The sequence below is a fragment of the Cyprinus carpio genome, chromosome B17, assembly GCF_018340385.1.
Source record: "Cyprinus carpio isolate SPL01 chromosome B17, ASM1834038v1, whole genome shotgun sequence".
Lineage (NCBI taxonomy): Eukaryota > Metazoa > Chordata > Actinopteri > Cypriniformes > Cyprinidae > Cyprinus > Cyprinus carpio.
The window spans coordinates 10,796,750-10,822,562 of NC_056613.1; the positions used below are offsets into that span (position 1 = coordinate 10,796,750).

The window sequence follows — 25,813 nt, forward strand, 5'->3', positions numbered from 1 at the left end:
CTTGCTGTGCCATATCTTTGCCAAAACTGTCCCATATACATTTGAGGATAACTGGGCCACATTTGTGGCATCATATATGGGCCACTTCAGGCTCACAGCCACATTAGTCAGTGTTCATCATGCCATATCTTTGCCAAAACTGGCCCAGATACTTTTTAATATACCTGGGCCACATTTGCTGAAACATATGTGGACCACAATTGGTTTACAACCTGATTAGCCTTTGTCGATAATGCCATATTTTAGCCAAAGGTGGCCCACATATGGTTGGCACTATTTGGGCAATAATCACTATTTACCACATGGGCCACTTTAGGGTCACATTCAGATTACACATTGCCGCACAATACACAACATCGCATCTTTGCCTACAGAGGCCCACATGTGATTTGATACATTTGGACCATGTTTGCTGTTTTACATATGGGCCACTTCAGGCTTACATACATGTTGTCTGGGCCATAAGAATCATTGCCTTAAGTGGCCCACATCTGGATGCTATCTGGGAAATAAGGAAAAACTGAATATATTAAAGAAGTCTTCTGCATAACAGGATGTCTTGATGTGGTGAAGAAACCTTTCAAAATCTACCTGCAAATAAAAACATTAATGACAAAATTCATGTGCATCATATCTGACAAGTGACAGAATAGTTACTTAATTTTATAATGAGACTGAGATATACAGTGTAAATCAGAGCAAAATAAAATGAATGGATGAATAAAAAAATCACAAGCTTGATATGCTTGATATCATAAGGCTTATTAAGAAAGAGGCCAACACAAGCTGCAGCCTAACGACACTGTGTTCAGCGGTCTCATGGTGCACAGATCATGCAAAGTACATCTCAGGAGTTGATCTAACAGTGTTTTACACATATATGACTTGAATAAAAGAAAACTATAGGCTACCAGCAGATAATTATGAAGTAACTGAGAAAACATGATCATGAAACCAGTGAATGCATGAACTCGCAATTCCGCAAAATGTTGTCTAAACATTATACCAGATCCTAAAGCAAAATCTTTGGAATATCATTTCAGTGCCCAATATTCACCTTAATGTCTTGTGACGTCATGGCCTAATGGGGGGAAGTCATGTCCTAATGGTTAGAGAGTCGGACTTGCAATCCAAGGGTTGTGAGTTCGAGTCTCGGGCCGGCAGGAATTATAGGTGGGGGGAGTGAATTTACAGCGCTCTCTCCACCCTCAATACCATGACTGAGGTGCCCTTGAGCAAGGCACCGAACCCCCAACTGCTCCCTGGGCACTGCAGCATAAATGGCTGCCCACTGCTCTGGGTGTGTGTTCACAGTGTGTGTGTGTTCACTGCTGTGTGTGTGCACTTTGGATGGGTTAAAAGCAGAGCACGAATTCCGAGTATGGATTACCATACTTGGCTGTATGTCTTAGTCATTTTACTTCAACTTAATATATTGTGACGACGAATATCTGTCTTCTCTCTGTCTTTGGCTTATTCAGATCTTCTCACTCTCAACATGCAGGCATGTTTGAATTCACCATACCATTCCTCAGGTTTTCCACAGACATGGATGTAGGACTTGTTTGGCCAACTCAGATTTTTCACTTTGACTTGACAGATTGATTGAGTATAATGAAATATGTTTTGTGAATATAAATTTTTCATTTCAACTGAAGACCTTAAACTTTCTCATCCCAATGAAATTTGACCTTGGACAGGTTCTGCAGAATTAGCTTGGCAAAAAGACTAATGAGTGACAGAAAACTCAAAGGATCATAGATTGAACTTAAAATGGATAAAATGCTATGTCTTGTTACTGAGTATTGTTTAATTGCTATACTGAAAGTGAACGCATGTCCCACTGAACACCCAGAGCCCTTTCCATGGGAAGTTGATCTTTGCTAAGGTCTAGCATCTTCACTTCCTTGGCTCTCCTTTCCTGAGGGGATTACATTGACAAAGGAAATGTAATTGCAGATCTATTTGTTGAGATTTAAACCGCCTTTGCCACACACCACTGTGAGCCGATTATACAGAGATTGAGCTTGGTCTGCTGTGTTTACAGATTTTAAACAATCATCAACATAGAAATTCTGCTTGATGGTGTTAATTACATCCTCTGTGTAATCAGGCAAAGGTGGTACAGCTCAGTGAAGACACTGCTCCAAAAATATGGACAACCATTCTGTGCTCTTTGAGGTTCTTTGTAATGTCTCCATCAAGCCACCAAAGAAACTGCTGAAAATTGACATCTTCTTTGGCCAGTTGAACCTGGAAGAACATTCCTGCAACATTGGTAAAAAAGGCAATGAGACCTTGACGAAATCTAAACAAAACTCCTAACAAATTATTTGTCAAGCCTTGACCTTGCAAAAGGTCTTTTTTAAAAGAAGTTCCACCAAATGTTGATGGACTGTCAAATAACACATGCAGTGTCTTTTTTGTTTTCCTCTCTGGTTGCTTTCGGTTCTCTACTTCCAGTGGGTAACTTCTGCATAGCTCTTTGCAATTACATTGTACATAAATTTCTTACACTCAGCAAAGAACGATGCGTCTTTTTTAACCTTTCTAATAAGTGCTGCGCTTGTTGCTGTGCCACATCTAGGCCCATAATAAGTGCTGTTTTGTTGCTGTGCCATATCTAGGGCCCTATAGAAATCTGTTTTATTTTCCCAAATTCCATTTTATTTATTTTTTCCAATTTTTCCAAAAAAAAATTTCCATTTTTTTTTTTTTTTTTTTTTTCAATTTTTCTGAACACTGTTTTAATGGTTAAATTGGATTTTATTAACCAAAAAGCTGGTCTAATTGATTGAATGCAATAATTAAATGTAATTTATTAAAAGTTTAACAAAAATTTAATTTTTAAGGCCCTATAAAATATGTTATTAATTATTACATTATTCTGGTAAATAATTTTTCTGGTAAATATTGCTTTAAAAATAGTGTTTTAATTTTATTAGTAGTAGTACTACTATCAGTACATGAAATAACTTTTATGTACTTTTGATGGGTTACTTATCTATAAGTTTCTGTTTGTATATGATATGATGTGGTAAAATGCTCATGAACTGTCTCAGAGCAGTTCTAGAGATTATGTTCATGTTCATGCACTTGTCTGCATCATTCATTCATTCATACAGAGGCACGCAGGATTCATATTGAAATAGTATTTTTGCAGTTTAATATTCACAGACACTAGTTGTTACATCCCATAACTCAAAAAGGACGTAACAAAAACGGGGACACAAGAAAGTACGAATAACATAGAAAATTTATTAACAAAATAGAACTAAACAGAAAGAAACAGTGTAGCATAAAGCAGTCAGGAATGAGTGGCGTAAAGTTAAGTGAATGCATGAGAGTGTAATGGTCTGTAGTAATGTTGGATGCATCAAGTAAAACAAGGTTAAGCAGAAACCAAACGAAACTAAGCCAAAATGCAGCTCGCCCCTGGCCAATTGTCATACTGGTTTTTAAAAGGCAAGACAGGAAACCAACAGCAGGTGTCCTCGATGAAACCATCTGGAAGGTGGAGCAACACCACAATTCAGCCCAGTGATGACGCACACAATACATGGGTCATCACACCCCAACCCCTAAGACGGGTCTGTCAAGAATCCCTGTAATATACAAAAACAAAATTAGCTAAATATATAACTGCACTTAAACTGCCCAGAGGAGCACGCGATAGTACATCAGCAACAATATTTTCATATCCTCTGACATGTCGAATATCGAAGGAGTAGGCCTGTAAAAACAAAGACCAACAGATGAGCCTTTGATTCGGGCATTGAAAAGAATTCAAAAATGTCAGTGGGTTGTGGTCCATGTTGTGACAACAACTGTTTGACCCAAACCAACATAAACATCAAAATGTTGTTATGCCCAAATCAAAGCCAAAGTTTCCTTTTCTGCCACAGAATGATTCAGCTGATATGAATTAAACTTGTGGGAGAAGAAATTGACAGGGCGGACCATGCCTTCCTCATCGTCCTGTTGGAGGAAAGCTCCTGCACCTACTTGACTTGCATCCATCTGTAACGTAAAAAGCCTCACAAAACAAGGTGCAGCAAGGACAGAAGATGAACACAAAGACTCAACATTTTCAAAAACCAGTGCACAACTTGATGACCAAACTAATTTTGCCTTGGTTTTTAAAAGATCAGTAAGTGGTGCAACAACTGAAGAGAAATTACGGCAGAAGGAACGGTAGAAACCTACCAGTCCCAAAAAACACATAAGCTCTTTTTTAAGAGCTTATGTGTTTAAGGAAAATCACAAACCGCCTGAACTTAAGCACTTAATGGCCGTACCTCTCCATTCCCTACCACTTTACCAAGGTAAGTTATGGTAGCCTGAGCAAAACTACATTTTGCCAGGCTCACCATCAATTTGGCCTCTGATAAATGGCCCAAGACAGCACAGAAGCGTTTTAAATGTGTTTTAAATGTGAATCAGCAGGTCAAGCGTGGTTACACATTTAGCAGAACCAACCTGGTCAACATAATAATCCACTCGTGGAAGTGGGAAACAATTAAATTCCGCTTTCTCATCAGAGCTTCAAACTTTCCTTTACAAGATGCAAGCAAATTAAACAGTTCCTTTTCTCCCATAATCACTTTCCCAGCACAACATGCCTCAAGCATAAATTTCACTTCAACAAATGCAAGATCTCAACAATATTTCAGACTTCAGCATTGTAATATAAATGATATGCCATAGCTTTTGGTTCTCTGCTTTCAGTTGGTCATACAACTTCTGCATACCCCTTTTGCAATTATATTGTTAATAAATTCCTTGTACTTAGCAAAGAACAATGCGTCTCTTTTGAACATTTGAACAAGTGCTGTGCTCATTGCGTTGTAATATTCTTATAATTTGGGATTTTTGCATTGGATACATTAAAAGGCAATTTCAAATAGCAATGTCCATAATTGGGTTCTGCAGTCTTTGATATTGTGTCCATGAATTGCTCATCTTCTATGGACATTTCTTTCTTTTCATTCTACTGCTGTTCAACAAAATCTTGATTATACTGTAGGCTTTGATCTTGAACCAGCCCCAATATACTTCTTATATTTGAAGGAAACCAATGCATTTTATATTGATGCCTTGTTTGACAAGACTTTAAGAGTTTGGCATTCTCTTTATATATTTTGGTTGGATGATATTAGTGACAAATCTGACAACACTTGCCTTTAACTAATTTTACTCTTTGTCCTAAACCTCCTAAATATGATCCTTTCATAATTGATTTAATAAATTCCACTCTTTATTGTTAGTTTTACCTTTGAGTACATCAAAAGCTTCCATTGCATCTTGTTCTGCTACTACTTGTGCGCTGTGTCTGACACTGTCGATCATAAGATACTTCTAGAAAGATTGGAAAACTGGTTCAGGCTTTCTAGGATGGACCTCAGATGGTTCATACTTGTTATTCTGTGATTGTGGAGTCAGGCCTTAGTCATGTCAAAGCAATAACTAAATCGGCATATTATCATCTCAAAAACATTGCAAGAATTAGATGTATTGTCAAGACTTCCAGCAGGGTGGACTTTTATAATGTACTCCTTACCAGCCTTCCCAAAAAGATGTACACATCTGGTGTAGACATAGGTAAACAATGGGCAAGAGGAGATGAATTGTATTTTTAACAAAATTCCAGATCACGTTTGTTTGATCGCTTAATTTTATTGGAGATTCATTTTTAAACAAGACACAATTCAATGTAGGCTTTTCAGAGAGACTGAAAATAAAAGATGATGCAGTAGCCTATATGAAATACTATGCTGAAACCCACTTTAATATAGTAACAATGTTTTTACCATGTGCCACTATTCATTTGTCTGTTACAGATTGTTTGATATGTACTGAGTATTTATACATTATTAACCAAAATGACCCATTTTGTTTTCAGAGTACATCACAGAAGCATCCATCTATTACTTTAATATACAAATCTGTTACCCAATCATAGCAGTGGGTGTTTACTTCCAAGAAACACATCAGAACTGAGTGTTTCAAAGAAAGGGTGGAAACAGGATAGAAAATAGCCTATTACTTCTGGTTTTTGATGTAAAAATCTTGCTGACATTATAAGTAGATCTCAGAGAACATAAAAAAAATGCAGCGCATGTAGGGTTGGGTATCGTTTGAATTTTATATATTCTGGTTCTGGTTCTGATTCCGATTCCGATTCTGCTTATCGATTCCGATTCTTTTCGATTCCTAGTTTTGATTCCAATGTGACTGAATAATGATATCAAACATTTATCCTGTCTCTCTTTTTTGCAAACCATTTATTGGAGCTGAACACCATGAACAAAAACTATTAAACCCATTACAAACGAGGCATTTGTTGCTGCGGGATTACAAATTTAAAAATCTGTTTAAAATATGCTGATCCTATGTTCTAACATAGCATCACATGAAAAAAAAATAACAAAAACATTGTATTGAGCATTTAAGGTAAATATGATGATATCAGACAAATGATTATCTTAAGCAAAGACTGTAGCAAGAGATTCCTGTCAGTTCCTGTTCTCCTGGCAAGAAGTAGATATTAGAGACACCGTTTGATGGCAGCACTGGCCATGCCGGCATTAGACAGGAGCATGCTACCTGAGGACACCAAGCCGACACAGCTTTCTATGGGAAGAAGGTTTGCTTAGTGTAGCATTTTATGACTTAATGTTTGGAATACCTTGGTATATCAGTTATTTTGTTTTGTTCTTTCTATATCTTGGTATTGCTTTTCATATAATTATGAGTTAAATCAGCAGATGTAAAGAGTTACTCCATCCTTATCAACAATGTCAAGCAACTTCAAAACAAACAAATCAACGGGAATAAATCATCGGCACTGTAAGTAAAGCTTTTTTTGTATATAACTTGCACGCTTGGCTGATAGAACATGGCAGAACGCCTTTACAGTCAATGATCTTGAAAACCGCTCTAGACGCAACAATTAGCGCCTCGTTGGTTTTCCTGAAGGGGTTGAGGGAAGATATGCAGTGTCGTTTGTGGAGGAATGGCTCCCTAAAATCATTGGTATGGATCAGGAGCGGCCCTTTGAAATTGATCAGGCTCATCGTACACTTCAGCGCTGCCCATCAAAACATGAAAGACTGCAAGCCATTGTAATAAGGCTGATTCGTTTCAGAGATACAGTCACGATATTGAATAATAATGAGAAAAAAGACCTTGTGATCCTTCAGTTCAAAAGATGCCGCGGAGGCTTACTTAAAAGCCCATCATCCGACACTTCTATCGTCAGCGAGTTTGGAGTGAGACTGTAGTTATATTATGAATAGTGACTGTATTTATGAATGACTCTGAGTTGCTGCCAGAATGAACAATGCTGAAACCTTTAATCTTCTGATGTTTTACAATTATGTATATATGAAATTATATATATATATATATATATATATATATATATAATTTCATATATACATAATTGTACAACATCAGGATCAGAATCAGAAAGAGCTTTATTGCCAAGTATGCTCGCACATACAAGGAATTTGTTTTGTGACATAAGCTTCCAGTACACAGAGACAACAACACACAGTAAAATAGAAAAAAAAAATCTTTGCAAATAAATAAGTGTATAAACAATTGTGCTATAAATGATAATGGAACAGGATTGAGTAAGATGCAGGGATGTACTAGGATGGAGGGGTAACATAAATATAAGGATATTGCACATTTTTATTGCATAAGTGGGGAACATTTAACTGTTCATGAGGTAGATTGCCTGGGGGAAGAAACTGTTCTTGTGCCTGACTGTCCTGGTATTTGCGGCTCTGAAGGGCCGGCCAGATGGCAAAAGTTTAAAGATGGGGTAACTTGGATGTGAGGGATCCAGAGTGATTTTCTGAGCCCTTTTCCTCACTCTGGATGTATACAGTTCTTGAAGAGTGGGCAGGGGAGCACCAATAATCCTTTCAGCAGTCTGAACCGTTCTCGGTAGTCTTCTGATGTCTGATTTTGTAGCTGAACCAAACCAGTTATTGAAGTACACAGGACAGACTCAATGATGGCTGAGTAGAACTGTTTCAGCAGCTCCTGTGGCAAGTTAAACTTCTTCAGCTGGCGAAGGAAGTACAACCTTTGTTGGTCCTTTTTCACAATGGAGTCAATGTGATTGTCCCACTTGAGGTCCTGAGAGATAGTGGTTACCAGGAATCTGAACGACTCCACTGCAGCCACAGTGCTGTTCATGATGGTGAGTGGGAGGAGTGCAGGGGGGTTTCTCCTGAAGTCCACAATCATCTCCACTGTTTTGAGCATGTTCAGCTCCAGGTTGTTAAGACTGCACTAGACAGCCAGCTGCTTAACCTCTTGTCTGTAAGCAGACTCGTCACCGTTCTGGATGAGGCAAAAGACTGTACAGTCGTCTGCAAACTTCAGGAGCTTGACAGAAGTGTCTTTAGAGGTGCAGTCGTTGGTGTACAGCGAGAAGAGCAGTGTGGAGAGAACACATCCCTGAGGAGCACCAGTGTTGGTGGATTGGCAATATATGTAATTAGTCCGAGATTGTTTTGATATTATATTAAGTGCTTTGATGCCTGTACCTACTTAAAGGGATAGTTCACCCAAAAATGAAAATTATGTCATTAATGACTCACCCTCATGTCGTTCCAAACCCGTGAGACCTCCGTTCATCTTCGGAACACAGTATAAGATATTTTAGATTTAGTCCGAGAGCTTTCTGTTCCTCCATTGAGAATGTATGTACGGTATACTGTCCACGTCCAGAAAGGTAATAAAAACATCTTCAAAGTAGTCCATGTGACATCAGAGGGTCCGTTAGAATTTTTTGAAGCATCGAAAATACATTTTGGTCCAAAAATATCAAAAACTACGACTTTATTCAGCATTGACTTCTCTCCCGGGTCTGTTATGAGCATGTTCACAACACTGCAGTTTAGTGATATCCGGTTTGCGAACGAATCACTCGATGTAACCGGATCTTCTTGAACCAGTTTACCAAATCGAACTGAATCGTTTGAAACGGTTCGCGTCAACAATAAGCATTAATCCACAAATGACTTAAGCTGTTAACTTTTTTAACATGGCTGACACTCCCTCTGAGTTCAAATAAACCAATATCCCGGAGTAATTCATTTACTCAAACAGTACACTGACTGAACTGCTGTGAAGAGAGAACTGAAGATAAACACCGAGGCGAGCAAGATAACGAACGAAACATTGACTCGTTCTCGAGTCAAGAACCGTTTCTGTCGGACGCGTCCGATTCGAGAAGCGAGGAGCTGATGATACTGCGCATGCGTGATTCAGACTGACACACAGCGCGTCTGAACCGAGCTGGTTCTTTTGGTGATTGATTCTGAACTGATTCTGTGCTAATGTTATGAGCGCGGGTAAACCGAAGGCTTGAATCAAGGGCAATCATTGCCAATGAAGTCATTATGTCAAGCGCAAAAGAACTGGTGAACCGTTTTCGGCAACCGGTTTATTGAATCAAACTGTCTGAAAGAACCGGTTCAACCGGTTCTTGACTCGAGAACGAGTCAATGTTTCGTTCGTTATCTGGCTCGGCTCGGTGTTCATCTTCTGTTCTCTCTTCACAGCAGTTCAGTCAGTGTACTGTTTGAGTAAATGAATTACTCCGGGATCTTGGTTTATTTGAACTCAGAGGGAGTGTCAGCCATGTTAAAAAGGTTAACAGCTTAAGTCATTTGTTGCTTATTGTTGACGCGAACCCTTTCAAACGATTCAGTTCGATTTGATGAACTGGTTCAAGAAGATCCGGTTACATCGAGTGATTAGTTCGCGAACCGGATATCACTAAACTGCAGTGTTGTGAACGCGCTCACAACAGACCCGGTAGAGAAGTCAATGCTGAATAAAGTCGTAGGTTTTTGATATTTTTGGACCAAAATGTATTTTCGATGCTTCAAAAAATTCTAACGGACCCTCTGATGTCACATGGACTACTTTGAAGATGTTTTTATTACCTTTCTGTAATTTATTACCTTTTTTTTTCTCCTTTATACCAAGGGCCAGATTACTAATCCACCGGCTTACACAATTTCCTTTGTATTGAAGGAAATTAAAGTATAACTAATGTGATGTTGTTTTTAAAGTTTTTAAACTATAATACTTGTGCAGTTATGGTAATTCAGAAGGAAAACTTTGTTGTCAGTGGACAGAAATACTACCCCAACAAGCTAATGTAAAGATCTCAATTGCATTTTCTTGTAAATTTGCAACAAGCAAATGTACAGAGGTCCTTTTTTTTTTTTTATTAGTGACCTACAGAACATTCTCAAAACAACCTAAGAGGACAGTTAAAAAGTGCTTATTCCAAAAAATAGTTATTCCAAATAGTACCATAAAATAACCTGGTATATGCAGGATTTTTCAAATCAAATTTAAGACCTTTAAAGACCTTTTTAAGATCTGCACTTCACATTTCAGCCTTTAAACAATATTTAAGAAAAGAGATGAGTCAAAAGTATCAATTATTATATTAATTTAAACAATTATTATCAATTAAGTATTGTATTAAATAACATAAATATATCTTAGTGTCTTAATTGTTTAGAGTTTTATAATGCATTAGCTTTTTGTCGATCCACTGGTTCACATTTAAAAATATGTAGCAAAAATAGCAGATGGGCTTACCGAAAAAGCAAATTCATTCTCTGCCAGCAGGTTTCATTTTTGGAACTGCAGAAATATAGTGGTTTCCCCGGTAACCGCAGTACACAAAGCTGACGTGCAGCGGATGCCCATTTTCCACAAGTTGATATGATTCTTTAGGTTCTTAATGAAAAGTCTGTAACATAGTTTAGTTAAAATTTCTCAATGGTAAAAGAGACATATCTGACTGAGGAAGATCCATTGTAAGCTCTTACATCAATGGTCTGGACAAATATTTTTTTATACATACCATCTCTTACATCAATGGTCTGGACAAATATTTTTTTCTTCATAGCTTCCAGTAAGAGCAGTTGCCATTCTGAACAATCATTCTGAATCAATCATGCTATTCTGTGCCTTTTGTTTTCAAATGCATGGTTAAAGATAATTATGGAAGTTATATTATTCTTAAATAATATACTTTGCTTATATTGAATATATTGCTTCTGAGAATGTTACTGTCATGGCCATGGACCGTTTTAGTGTTTGTTTTCCTCTCCCACATGTTCCATGTTCCCTCCTGTGACCTAGTTTCTCCCTCGTGTTGATTGTGTTCTTTGATTTCAGGCGTTCCCTCTTTAGTTTCCATGGTTTTTGAATAATTACTCCACCTCTTTCAGTTCTCCCTGATTACTTTCCCTGGGTTTGTTAGCCCTGTGTTTTCCTGAGTCTGGGGTCTTGTCTTAACTGTCAATCCCTGTGTGCTACGTGCGTGACAAGACAAGATAAAAGACATCAAAGACAAGAACACCTAGTCAAATCATGTGAATACCCTTTAGCTCTTACAATTTATACCCCTACTACTAGATTATATATATTAGAACAGGGGTCTCCAACCCTGCTCCTGGAGAGCTACAGTCCTGCAGATTTCAGCTCCAACCCCAATCAAACACCCCTGAACCAGCTAATCAAGGTGTTTAGGGCTACTTGATAATTACAGACAGGTGTGTTGGAGCAGGGTTGGAACTGAAATCTGCAGGATGGTAGCTCTCCAGGAGCAGGGTTGGAGATCCCTGTAATAGAAGATCGCATTTTAGTAACTATCTCCTTAACAACCTTGACTTTATAGCCCCTTTAAACAACAATATAGAACATTTCTAGAATTTTAATGCTGGATCTGCCTCTCTATGGGTGACTTAGGTGTCACTGAAGGCCTATCTGATGGGAATAATCATAGCATACTCATCTGGGAAAAAGAAAAAAATATCAAAGTCAACTGAATGTACTTTCCAAAGACATAAAAAAAAATTGGAACAGGACTATTCTGTATGTGGAGAAGAAAATATTCTCCAGAGACTAAATTCATTGCAGCTTGAGTATGATATGCTGTCCACTAAAGAAGCAGAGTGTATCCTTCTCAAAGCCAAACAACGATATTACAAGCATGGGGTCAAAATTGGTAGATTTTAGCCTGGCAAATATGGAAAGAAGATGCAGTGAGGTCTATTAATTCAATTAATCATTTGGATAATACTGTCATCAGAGACTCTAATTTCATTAATCAGGAATTTATGCAGTTCTATAAGCTGTTATACACCTCCCAGGGTGCAGATATGGTGAAATACACTGTTGGCATACCTTCACTTACAGAGGAATGCAGGGTCTGTTTAGAGAAGGACATCACTGAGACTGAAATACAAGAAGCCATATCTTGCTTAGCTGTTGGCAAGTCGCCTGGTATGGACAGTTTCTCTTTGGATTTTTTAAAGTCTTTTTTACCTAAATTAATTAAACCACTAAACAATATGTATTTACAGGCTATAGAGACTCAACATTTACCTTGATTCTCTTGAACAGGCTATGATAACTCTTTTACTTAAGCCTGGTAAAGTACCCCATTTGTGTGGCTCCTATAGGCCAATCTCATTACTCTCCTATAGGCCAATCTCATTACTGAATTCAGACTACAAGATTTTTGCTAAACCTATTGCTTTAAAATTGGAAAAATTTATCTCACAATTGATCTCTTTTCGAAAATGTTCAGAGACCTTTGAATGTAATTTTCTTTGCTTTTCAGGTTGATTTTCTGGTTATTGCCATCTCTTTAGATGCCAAAACGGCTTTTGACCATGTTCAGTGGCCCTATTTATTTACAGTCTTTCAAAAGATGAATTTGGGTCCTAAATTTCTTGATACAGTCAAATTGTTTTAGAACCACCCAACTGCAGTCATTCTGACCAACAATGAGATTTTGGCTCAATTTTCTTTGGAGCGGGGTACAAGGCGAGGCTGCCCAGTGTCTCCCCTTTTATTTTCTCTTGCAGTAGAGCCTTTAGCTATTGCAATTCGTTCACATGACATCATTAGTGGTTTTACAACCCTCCAATCTAAACATGTAATCTCATTATACGGAGACAATATTATGTTGTATTTGACAAATGTAGATTCTTCTATACCAGCCTTGACAAACTTGGCAAAGTTGGCAAAAAAAAAAAAACGTCAAGATTTGTTTGTCAAATATTGGGGCAGCTTCCTTTCTTATTTGGTCATAACAGGACAGAAAGCTTAGATATAATCTAACTTTCTATGTTTTCTTGTTTAATTTTATTTATTTGTGACATTATGGGTTGGAGGTCTGGGGCAAGTTATAGGGCAGTGTATTCGGGAATTATCTTTGTAGATTATTTTGTATGTTGTGTTTAACTTGAAAAATCAATAAACATATTGTTAAAAAAAAAAAGAATGAAAAGGTCTCACCCATTACGCAGCAGGTCATAGGAGCACTCTTTGGAGTCATTGGGATTTGGAGATGCTACACAGGTGCCCAGGGAGAGAAGCATACTGTTGTCAGACCTGTTTAGCGCAACCTTGTAAGAAATTATAGTCTGCCATGACCCAGCTTCCACTCTAAATTGTGTATTAAACTATGCTACTTTCCCAACAAAGAGCTTAATTATCATAGAGATAGTTCTTTCCGATCTTAATAATGTGTAAATAGTACATCGGAGTGATAATTTGTCACTTATAGTGTGGGAGCAGCAGCAGGTCATCAAGAACCATTTGCTGACCAAAAGGGTACATGAAATAACTGCTAAGGATTCTGTTTAATCTTATCACCTTAACATTTGGTTGTTTCCACCTGAAAGTCTACCAAAAATGTGGGAACGGAAGGCTATCACGTTCATTGTTATCCGCAATTTACATTTAAAACGAAATTTCATTTACATGTTGAGCGGGAAGATGAACGTAATACAGTATAAAATGTTTGAGCTTAGGATGTTCGGGGTTCTTTCTGACTCCGTTGAACCCAAGGTACTACATGTACTTTGTCACTGCTATGCTGCAATAAACATCTTCATCAAGATCTTCAATGTCCTCATCACTTTTTCTTTTAAACTGAACATACAGAAGCTGATTCAAGTTCACTTCATATGGAGAGTCATAAATTTGTGAGGTGTAGAAGGCTATGCTGGCATTGAAGCGGCCCGTTCCTTTGATGTTGGCATCGATGTTCTCCCTGGCCTTGTAGAATATCTGCACCATGGTGTCTGGCTCCGTTCAGCAGCCCACATGTAGCAGGAACTGTGACTGACGAGTGATTTCACTCGACTGAGACTGAGAGGCCCGTACATTGTTGGTGTAGGATACATAACCATTCATCATCTAGTAGGAAGAAACAGAGAACAGGTGATGTTATGTGGTGCCACCCATGCCCCCAACTGATGCACAAATTTAGGGTGTATAACTTATCTCACACAGCAGTATCAAGCCTTAAATGCTAACAAGAAGCTATTAAGTGTAATTTTCAGTATTAGTACTTGACTGAGGCCATGCTGGATCTGGCACATGTGTAGGTCATACCTCTTTGGCGGTTCTTCATGTGTCAAGTGGAAAGCTGAACACAACCTCAGTACTGCTAATGGAGGGTCTGATGGTCATCCACATCAAGGTCATTTGCACTCGACCCGAGTGAATTCAGGTAAGACCTTTGAATGACAATGACCATGTTGTCTGAGGAACAATCCACACAACCTGCAGTACAAGAGTTTCATCCCCTCAATGTATTTATGTGCATTTAAAGTATTTTCTGAAATACAGGGTGGACAAAGGCAGTTGGTTATAGGCTACCTGTTATGACAGTACATTTAATTTTATTAGCCAAAAATGAAAGAAAAAAAAAAAACCTTGGCCACAGAATATATCAACACAGCTCAAAGAGTTGTTCAACATAATTATTTCAAGAAATAATTGAAACTTTATTTCACAAGGCATTACCTTGATCTGTAATCAGAGAACTTGTGAAAAGGGCCTTGAAACTATGGCTGACACCAGAGTAGTCACTCCTGAAGACAACAGTCAAGTATCGTGAAGAAGAGTGAAACACCTGGTGTGTGGTGTCATTGAAGCAGACCTTTCCCAGCTGTGAATGACCAGTGGAAGAGCCGTCATATATTGTGATGTAGTCACAGTTACAGCAGCGCTCCAATCTGAAAGAAACAGGCAGAATGGTACCTGATTCAGAAAAGATGAATTTTTTAAACCACAGTAGAATTAAAGGAGCCATTTGGAATTGGTTCTACCTGCAGGTTCTAGTGGTACTGCATAAATAAACCTTGAAAAAAAAATCCTCAATAATCACTCTACTCCTAAAGTACATATAACTTTCTAGCAATCATAAATATGATGTTTTTATCAACATTTTTAAATAGCTAATATTATTCCACCAGTATTGCACCAGTCCCCACTGATCTCTCACTTACTGCACATCAGCAAATGTCAGGAAGATCCTCTGTCCTTGTAGAGCAGAGAGATACCACACACAGTAGGCATTGTCATGGTAATAGTTTGGGAAGTTTGGACTGGAAAACAGTCCAGAACCGTAAAGGTGTCCTCCACATTGAGGGTGAGGAACTGGATCTAAAATAAGAGAATTGTGTTAAATCTTACAGTTACAAACAAGTGTCATCAGAATCAGATAGAAATGTTCTGTAAAATTTAGCCTCAGGCACTACAAAAAAAAATAATGACAGCACTATCTGTTGTTGGATATGATGGACAATACTCTGAATAAAGTGAAGGAGATAAAACTGGATGAGTATGAACCAAGAGTATGTTATATTTTTCTAATAATAAGTCACACAAAAATGAAGCCCCTGGTCACAGTATGCTTTATGGAAAATAGCAGTGTGAACATTCCTCAAAACATAATTTGTACTTTATATTTATGCATATTATAACGTGCATTATACATATCCTAATACAATTTATAATACACTGTGCAGTGAATAAGTGCTGTTTTACCTGTTTTTGAGGGACATACAGTGATAGTCATGGCAACTGTTGCCGTAGTACTGACATTCGTAGTTGCATGAGCAGCTGCTAAAATTGTATCCACAGTTAAACATGCTGGAGGGACCTGTTATAGTAGAAAGAGAAACCGATTTTACTCATAATTTGTGCCATTAAACCCATCAGTGTCACTTAAATTCATGGCAACATAACCTGTTGTTTCTGGCAAATGGAAATAGTAGTAGTAGTTGTTGTTGAACAGTAGTCTGTGTAAACAGGATAAAATGAAAGTAGGATTCAGGAAAATCCTTTTTGTATTACCATAGTAATTCATTTTAAAGTGTCTGATCAAGAGGAACTCACTAATGTAGTCAAGTCAATAGCTGCCAAAATACTGACAGTTGTAGTCACAACTACAGAGGGGAAGCTTTTGGCCAGTTATTCTCACAAGAATATGCATCTGTTGTCGAATGTGTAAATCAAGGTTTGAGAAAGTACTGCACTTGTAAATTGCTATGTATTCAGATGATAATTTATTGTCATTATTGTGCCTAAATATCAGATCAGATCAGATCAGTAGAGCTGAGCTAGTAGAGAGGGGAATAATCAGTGTGTGTGTGTGTGTGTGTGTGTGTTATGTGCCTTTATAAATACTAAGTCATCTGAGTTACTTAAATTTATAAATTATGACCGCATCACCTGCCGTATCTGCCATGTGAGTTGTTGTTGTTGTTGTTGTTGGTGTTGTTCTCAAACAGAAGCCTGTTTAAACAAACTGAAGGGGGAAGAAACATAACATCACAAGTCTTCTTCAATTCAGCAAAATCCATTTCATGACATAAAACACAAAACTTGTGCTCACTACAGGAAATATTTGTTTATCTGATCTGAAGGAACTCACTTTCATAGTCATGGTAACCGTCACCAAAGCACAAAAAGAACAATGAACAAGAACAACTATCCACAGTTATACATGAAATCTAAACATTAATTCTAATTTTTAAATAACCCTTTAAACTAACCCTTTCAACAATATTTAAGCCTAAACATTAAGTTTAAATCTTTTTTTTTAAATTAAGAAATTCAATTACATTAATAAATTACTTTGCTAAAGATTCAGAGACACAAAAGATAGAGATAATGTTAAATAATAAATGTTTCCTACAAAACATCAGTGAAGCTCATTAACAAGGTTGTCGTCCCTGAGCTACAAAGGGTCCATGTGCACCATGAATCAGTTAAGGGTACTAAGGGGTTAAAAAATTCACCCATCCAGTCTCTCATAGTGCCACCACACGATGCTCACACAGAGATAGAAAACAGAGAATTTAAAAAAATAATCACAACAACTTAACTTTTGACAAACAACAAGATAGATAGATAGATAGCTAGATAATAGTATTTTCTCCTTTGCCAGATAATTATATTCTTGCCCTGAGATGTTTTAGCAGTTACAAGCAGACAGAGAAGGAGAGTTAGAGCTTCCATCTTTTTCTCCTTATGAATGTATAAATTTTCATCAGTTATTCAGCTACCACTTATATAGTCAAAACCATCCTAAGAAGGATTTCTTTGACACATCAATATCCTGGAGCCTCTGATGGAAAAATATCAACAGAGCACCATAATCATGGAAAAGACAAAGCTGAATATTATGCAACTTTGATTATTAATCTAGGCTCTTTCTTAATTTATATGTCTGTTTACACAAAGTTTGTGATTATGGAGTGATCATATTTAATCCATATTAAACACAGGCTACTCATAGGCAAAGTTATCACCATTACATAACAAAAACATTTACAGTTTTACAGAAATCTAAAAATGAATATATGAAACAAAAGAGAGCAAATCTGGGGTATGACACAAGAAACGTGAAAGTAGCACCAGTTTAAGTTACCTGGAAAAAAATAAAAAAAAGTGTTTTTAAGCAAAGAAGAACTGCCACAGCATTATTTGCACTAAATAAAATACAATTACATCATTAACATTATCTTTACTGCATATCTCTGACCACACCACTATCACAAACTTTGTGTCAACAGATATAAAATACATACTGCATTTAGCTGTCATTTCACAATTATGTAGTTTCAGGCTCCAGGATATTGATCTGTCATCATAAGGATATTGTGCTCTAACTGTCATTCTCTGCTTTCTTTTAATTGTTAAAATCTTTCAAAGTAAGAATATTTTGTTCACAGGCAGCAAATTCTCAAATTCTTGAAAAACAACAGCGTCAGGAGGACCACTGTCATGATCTTGGCTTCTTCTCCTCTTTCTCTGTCTCCCTCTTTTGGTCACACACTCACTCGCACACTTACACACACAATCACGCACACACATCCACTCCTCCGCTCATTATCTCTTTCAGCTGGTTCCCCTTTTGTTCCCTTCTCACCTGTCCCCTTTTTCCTCTTGATTGTCTCTGCTTCTTATTCCCTCTTCCTAGCCCTGTCTTGTTGTCGGATTAGTCAATGACCTCTCGTGAGAAACATTTGTTCTCTCGACCTGTCCAGTCCTGTCCTGTCTTATCTGTGGAAAGTGAAATCATTATTTCTGTTGTGAGTTATACTGCCATTGGACTGTGTTTTATCCAGCTGTGCTTGTTTGCAGAGTACATGTTCAGCGCTCGCCCTCGGCTGTTCACCCTGTCTGCTGCCTTCACTATTTCTGACTGGCTGAATGCATCTCGGGGTCCCTGCCTCTGTCCTTGTGGAAGTTAATGCAGATTTTCTTTGATCCAGTCGTCTGGCAGTTTCTGTTCTGGCTCTGATTAATGCCTGTGATTTGTGTTCTTATTACTCAGTGAAGACTATTTACTTTATTCATTAAAGACCGTTAACTGCATCCCGCCCTGGTCTTCCATCGTTCTTACCCTAACAGAATAATCCGACCAGAGATGGACCAGGCAAGTGGTAACCCCCTTCACAATGCTGTAGAGCGCCAGGGTGCTCTGCTGGGTAAACATGAGGGGGATTTATCCACCGCGAGACGTGCCGTTGATTCCCTGACCGCCCAGCTCTCGGATCTAACCCAGCAGTTCCATCACTACCGTCATGAAACCACTGCTTCAGCTGGACAGCGCGACTCTTCTGAGCCACATATGAACAACCCGCCGTACTACTCTGGTGAGCCTTTGCAGTGCCGAGCCTTCCTCACCCAATGCGAGGTTGTTTTTTCCCTCCAGCCGTTCACCTATCCCAAGGATCGATCTAAGGTGGCTTATGTGATTTCTCTTCTCAATGGACGAGCTCGAGAGTGGGCGGCAGCGAACTGGGAGGCAGAGGTAGACTGCATCTTCAAGTTTTCTCTTTTTAAGGAGGAGATGATCCGAATCTTTGACCGGTCTGCACACGGTCACGAAGCATCCCGCCTCCTATCCACCTTGCGCCAGGGAAAGAGGTCAGTCACTGATTTTTCAATTGAGTTCCGAACCCTGGCCACAACGAGTGGATGGAATGGTCCGGCACTCATCGCCCGCTTTCTCGAGGGCCTGAACTCTGAGATTAAGGATGAGGTCTTTGTCCGAGAGGTTCCTGACAGTTTCGATTCCCTTGTCGAGCTGGCTCTCCACATCGAAAGACGCTTTGACATGCGACGAAGGGCTCGCAGAATGGAGGCTTCGTTACTTCCCGCTTCCACAGCGACCCAGCCACCACTGTCATCTGCTGCTGATCCCGAGCCGATGCAGCTAGGGGGGCTTCATATATCCACACAGGAACGCCAACGCAGGATTATGAATCGCCTTTGCATGTACTGTGCTGTCGCTGATCATTTTGTCTCTAGGTGCCCAGTAAAAGCCAGCGCTCGTCAGTAGGCGGAGGGTTGCTGGCGAGCGCTACATCATGGGTCTCTCCATCTAAGTCCTGCACTTCCTTTCCTGTACACCGCCGCTGGCCGGGATCGTCAGTTTCCTGCTCTGCATTGCTTGATTCGGGGGCGGAGGGGAACTTCGTTGACGAGACTTGGGCTTTGGAACAAGGTATTCCCCTCTTAGATTTACAAGACTCCACCCCCCTGTTCACCCTAGATGGCAGTTCCCTTCCCAGGGTACAGAAAAGGACTTCTCCATTGACTCTCACTGTTTCAGGAAATCATAGAGAGACTATTTCTTTTTTTTATTTTTCATTCCCCTTTTACTCCAGTGGTTTTAGGCCACCAGTGGTTAGTTCTCCACAACCCCCAGATTAACTGGGCGGAGGGCTCTATTCTATCTTGGAAATTGTCTTGTCATGTTGATTGTCTGTCTTCTGCTGTGCCCCCTGTCTCGTCCGTAACAGTTTTTCAGGAAGAGCCAGGGGATTTGTCTGGAGTTCCGGAGGAGTATCACGATTTGCGGGAGGTCTTCAGCCGTTCCCGGTCCACTTCTCTCCCCCCTCATCGCCCGTATGACTGCAGGTACAACGCCCCCCCCGGGGAAGAATATACTCGTTATCCGCTCCCGAACGGGAGGCGCTCGAGAAATACCTTTCTGATTCGCTCAACGCCGGTACCATCGTTCCTTCCTCGTCTCCAGCGGGAGCCGGTTTTTTTCTTTGTTAAAAGAAAGACGGCTCCCTGCGTCCCTGCATAGACTATCGGGGTTTTTAAATGATATCACTGTCAAGAATCGTTATCCATTACCACTGATGTCATCTGCCTTCGAAGTCTTGCAGGGAGCTAAGATTTTCACAAAAGCTTGATTTACGCAACGCCTATCACCTAGTGCGCATAAAGGAGGGGGATGAATGGAAGACCGCGGGTTAACATGCCCCTAGGGCACTTTGAATACCGGGTTTCTTCCTTTCGGATTGGTAAACGCCCCCACGGTCTTTCAAGCCTTAGTCAATGACGTCCTACGGGACATGCTCAACGTCTTTGTGTTCGTCTACCTCAACGACATTTTGATCTTTTCGCCATCACTCCAGGTGCACGTCCAACATGTTCGTCGTGTCCTCCAGCATCTACTGGAGAATCGACTTTATGTAAAGGCCGAGAAATGTTCTTTCCACGCCCCCTCAGTTACGTTTCTAGGTTCATTCATCTCGGCAGAGGGGATCGGTATGGACCCGGCCAAGGTCCAGGTGGTCACTGATTGGCCCGTGCCCGACTCTCGCCTCGCGCTACAATGTTTTCTCGGGTTTGCAAATTTTTATCGTCGTTTTATACAAGATTTCAGTCAAGTAGCCGCTCCTCTTACAGCTCTGACCTCAGTCAAGTCCCAGTTTTGGTGGTCAGAATCTGCGCAGACTGCGTTTGACGTTCTAAAATCTTTTTACTACCGCGCCTATCCTTCTTACTCCTGACTTCACTAAACAATTTATAGTCGAGGTCGATGCCTCTGAAGTGGGGGTCGGGGCTGTGCTTTCCCAGCGATCAGCCGCTGACGGAAAGATACACCCCTGCGCTTTTTTCTCTCACCGTCTTTCTCCTGCTGAGCGCAATTACGATGTGGCCAACCGCGAACTGCTCGCCATCCGTCTAGCGTTAGGCGAATGGCGACAGTGGCTTGAGGGAGCTCCCGTTCCTTTTATTGTCTGGACAGATCACCGAAACCTAGAATATATCCGCAAGGCCAAAAGACTTAACGCTCGTCAAGCCCGATGGGCTCTATTCTTTTCCCGTTTCGATTTTTCCATCTCGTATCGCCCGGGTACCAAGAACGTCAAGCCTGACGCGCTATCTCAACTTTTTGACTCCTCTTCATCTTCTGAGCCCGAGGAGATTATTTCCCCGGGTCATGTTGTTGGCACGATCGTCTGGGGAATAGAGAAGCTGGTTAAGCGTTCTCTTTCTCGAGTCATAGTCCCGCGCAACTGTCCTAAGGGGGTCCTTTTTGTTCCTGTATCCTCGCGTCGAGCTGTCCTTCAATGGGGACACACCTCTAAATTGACTGCCCATCCCGGCGTCCGGGGCACCCTCGCTTTTATCCGTCAGCGCTTTTGGTGGTCTTCTTTGGAACGAGACGTGCGACGGTTTATTGCCTCCTGCGATACGTGCGCGCAGACTAATGCTGTGTTCACACCAAACGCGAATAGAGCGTCAAATTCGCGTCAACATTTTGAGATCATTCGCTTCATTCGCGCGTGAAATTAACTTCACAACAGACGCGAATTCGCGTCTTGGGGGGGCTTCTGCCAGCTGAGTTGACGCAGCATTTTCAACCACCATTTTTATTCAGATAATTTTCAAAATATTACTGTTATCGTGTCATGAAATGTAGTTTTAAAAGTATTTCAGGTGAGAATGTAGTTGTTTTAAACTCAAATATGTGGTTTATTTATAAAGACTATAAAATGCCGATTTCGGAGATGAGCTCCATGCGATCAGCGGGAACTCAGTGATCATGTATCCGCCTAGAGCAGCCTCACCTCGGCTAGACCTTCTGACATGTGCCGCTGGCTCTGATGTCTCTTCAGTGGTTCAAGATAAAATATAATTCGTTTGGGGTAAATCTTATCTTTGGCATTTACTCAATCTATTAATATGTTTTAATGTTTTATATATATATATATATATATAGGTCCTTTTTATTCCTGTCTCTATATAAATATGAACTTTTTGTCATATAGCTCCGGTTGACTGCTCACTGACAACATCAGTCGTTCCTCCATGTTGAATGAGTGACTCCTGAGCAGGCTCCTGATTGGTTAACGCGGTGCGAATTGACAGCAAAGTTAAAATTTTTCAACTCGGGCGGCAGACGCGAATTCGCGTCAAACACATAAATGCACAAAAACACCATTCGCGTGTAACGCGCGTTTCGCACCAGACGCTCAATTCGCGTCATTCGCGCGAATGAGGCGAATTCGCGTCTACCGCGCCGCGCTAAACACCTCATTCGCACCGCGAGACCTCCAGACGCGCGTCAAACCCGCGTAAACGCGTCTTTACATTGACTTAACATTGAAATCATTCGCACCAGACGCTCTATTCGCGTTTGGTGTGAACACAGCATAAGGCTGGCAATTCCCCTCCGGCCGGTCTACTCCGTCCGTTACCGGTTCCTACACGACCGTGGTCTCACTTAGCTCTCAACTTTATCACCGGACTTCCTCTCTCAGAGGGTAACACCGTTATTCTGACCGTGGTAGATCGTTTTTCTAAGTCGGCCCATTTTATCCCACTCGCTAAACTCCCCTCTGCCAAGGAGACCGCCCAGATTTAAGCTACATGGTTTACCAACTGATATTGTGTCTGATAGAGGCCCTCAATTTTCTTCTCAATTCTGGAAGGAGTTTTGTCGCCTGATTGGGGCATCCGTTAGCCTTTCGTCCGGGTTTCATCCCCAAACGAACGGTCAAGCAGAACGGACAAATCAAATTGTCGCCCGTATGCTTCGCAGTCTCACCCATCAGAATCCCGCGTCCTGGTCACAGCAATTATCCTGGGCCGAATACGCCCATAATTCGATTCCCTCCTCTGCTACCAGGCTTTCGCCCTTCCATTGCTGTCTCGGCTATCAACCTCCGTTATTTGAGTCCCAAGACTCTGAATCTAATGTTCCGTCAGTGCAGGCTTTTATTAGCCGTTGCAAACACACCTGGATGAGAGTGCGATCTGCTCTCTGTCGAGCTAGAAGATGCATGACAGTTACGGCCAATAGGCGCAGAATTAGAAGTCCTCGCTACGTTTGCGGTCAAAGAGTGTGGTTATCCACTTCAAATTTACCTCTCTGGTCCGAATCACGTAAATTGTCTCCCCGCTTTGTTGGACCATTCCGCATTGTAAAGGTCATAAATCCTGTCGCAGTAAAGCTTCACCTTCCGCCTAATTTACGCCGGGTTCATCCCATGTTTCATGTCTCTTGCATCAAACCAGTCATCCGTCCCCCTTCTCGCCCGGTCCGCGTCCGCTCTTCGCCGGATTCTCGACATGCGCCGTCGGGGGACGCGGCCATCAGTATCTTGTCGACTGGGAGGGGTATGGTCCTGAGGAGCTGAGAGAGAAGCTGGGTTCCCTCCCGGGACGTCCTGGATCCTTCACTCATCGACGATTTCCTCCGGTCTCGCCAGTTGGCCTCAGGAGCGCCAGGGGGCGCTCGTTGAGAGAGGGGTACTGTCATGATCCTGGCTTCTTCTCCTCTTTTTCTGTCTCCCTCTTGTGGTCACACACTCACTCGCACACTTACTCACACAATCACACTCACACAATCACGCACACACATCCACTTCTCCGCTCATTATCTCTTTCAGCTGGTTCCCCTTTCGTTCCCTTCTCACCTGTCCCCTTTTTCCTCTTGATTGTCTCTGCTTCTTATTCCCTCTTCCTAGCCCTGTCTTGTTGTCGGATTATTCAATGACCTCTCGTGAGAAACGTCTGTTCTCTCGACCTGTCCTGTCTTATCTGTGGAAAGTGGAATCATTATTTCTGTTGTGAGTTATACTGCCATTGGACTGTGTATTATCCAGCTGTGCCTGTTTGCAGAGTACCTGTTCAGCGCTCGCCCTTGGCTGTTCACCCTGTCTGCTGCCTTCACTATTTCTGACTGGCTGAATGCATCTCGGGGTCCCTGCCTCTGTCCTCGTGGAAGTTAATGCAGATTTTCTTTGATCCAGTCGTCTGGCAGTTTCTGTTCTGGCTCTGATTAATGCCTGTGATTTGTGTTATTACTCAGTGAAGACTATTTACTTTATTCATTAAAGACCGTTGACTGCATCCCGCCCTGGTCTTCCATCGTTCTTACCCTAACAACCACAGCCAGTTTAACTTTTCACTGCGCACACATGAGGTCTGATAGACCTGAAGTCATTCACTGGGTTGAAAAAGTACTCAAAAAGCATTCTTCAATGAAAGTATGGATACTGACTAAAAGTTTTGCTCTATTAAAAGTCAAAGTATTTAAATTGCAAGTGTTAAAAAAGTAGAACATAGGAAAAATAAAAACAGGAGAGAAGTTTCTTGTTTAAGCATTTTATATTTTTTTTTAATGCAAAGTGAATGAACTGTATAAATGTTTCCTAAGACAGACACAACAGAAATGTTGAGGAGGAAACACAAAACAAAATGCAATAGCGCAGAACAAATTGTACTTGATTTGACAGCATGCGTCACTGTCGCTTATCCACACTGATAATTTGTTCACATCTTCCACGTTAACAACAACAGTCTTCAGATTTGTGGGTAGACAGTTTCTGCAAGATTCAACATGTGGCATACAAGAAAAACAAAGCAAACAAGCGACGGTGACACTCTACCAACATTTAGCTTTGAGGGTACACTGTAAAAAAAAAAAAAAATTTGTAAATGACTTGTAGCTATGGCTGCCAAGCAAAAACCATAAAATTAAAGCAAAATATTTTAATTCAAATAAAGTGCAAAAACAATAATTTTACAGAAATTTTCATTAAAAGTTTTAGTGAAAAACAATGTTATTTTACATATTTTTCCTTGTTTAAATTAATATATTTTAATTAAATTTTAAATTTTTTGTACGTCAGCCATAGTTGCCAGTCATTTGACTGTTTTCTTTCTTTCTTTTTTTTTTACAGTGTAGTTCAGTTGCTTTCAAAACAGCTTTTTTATTAACAAACTACTACTTGCAATGATTAGCAGTGTAAGACAACAATCGCTGCTTTTAACATCACATTTGTGTTACTTCACTGCCGAGCAAGCAGAGGCACCTGCACGCTCACTTTTGCCTCTCTTGTAGCTCTAGCAAATCCAATTTATTTTAGTGAATCAGTTCAATCATCGTTGTCTCATATTTTTGGAAAGTTTTACTCTTTCTATATAGTGCATCAGTTCATCCTAAATAGACCCATCTGTTGTATGTAGCTTTGGAAAGTATAATTCAAAATGTAAAAATAAAAATTTATAAAATAAAAGTAATTAAAAAAATTTATAATAAATAGTATTGAACACAGGTGATTGAACACAGTTGTGTGGCCACAGTGTGAGAAAACAACCAAAAAATCATAAACAGTCTCTCAACAACAGCAGT

The 25,813-nt window shown here is 40.2% G+C and overlaps 1 protein-coding gene across 6 annotated transcripts in view; it reads right to left on the reverse strand.

The window, feature by feature from the left end:
• The window catches only part of LOC109107882 (deleted in malignant brain tumors 1 protein), a 63,992-nt gene that overhangs the window by 21,866 nt on the left and 16,313 nt on the right, over positions 1 to 25,813 (reverse strand). The gene's annotated exons all lie outside the window — the stretch shown is intronic.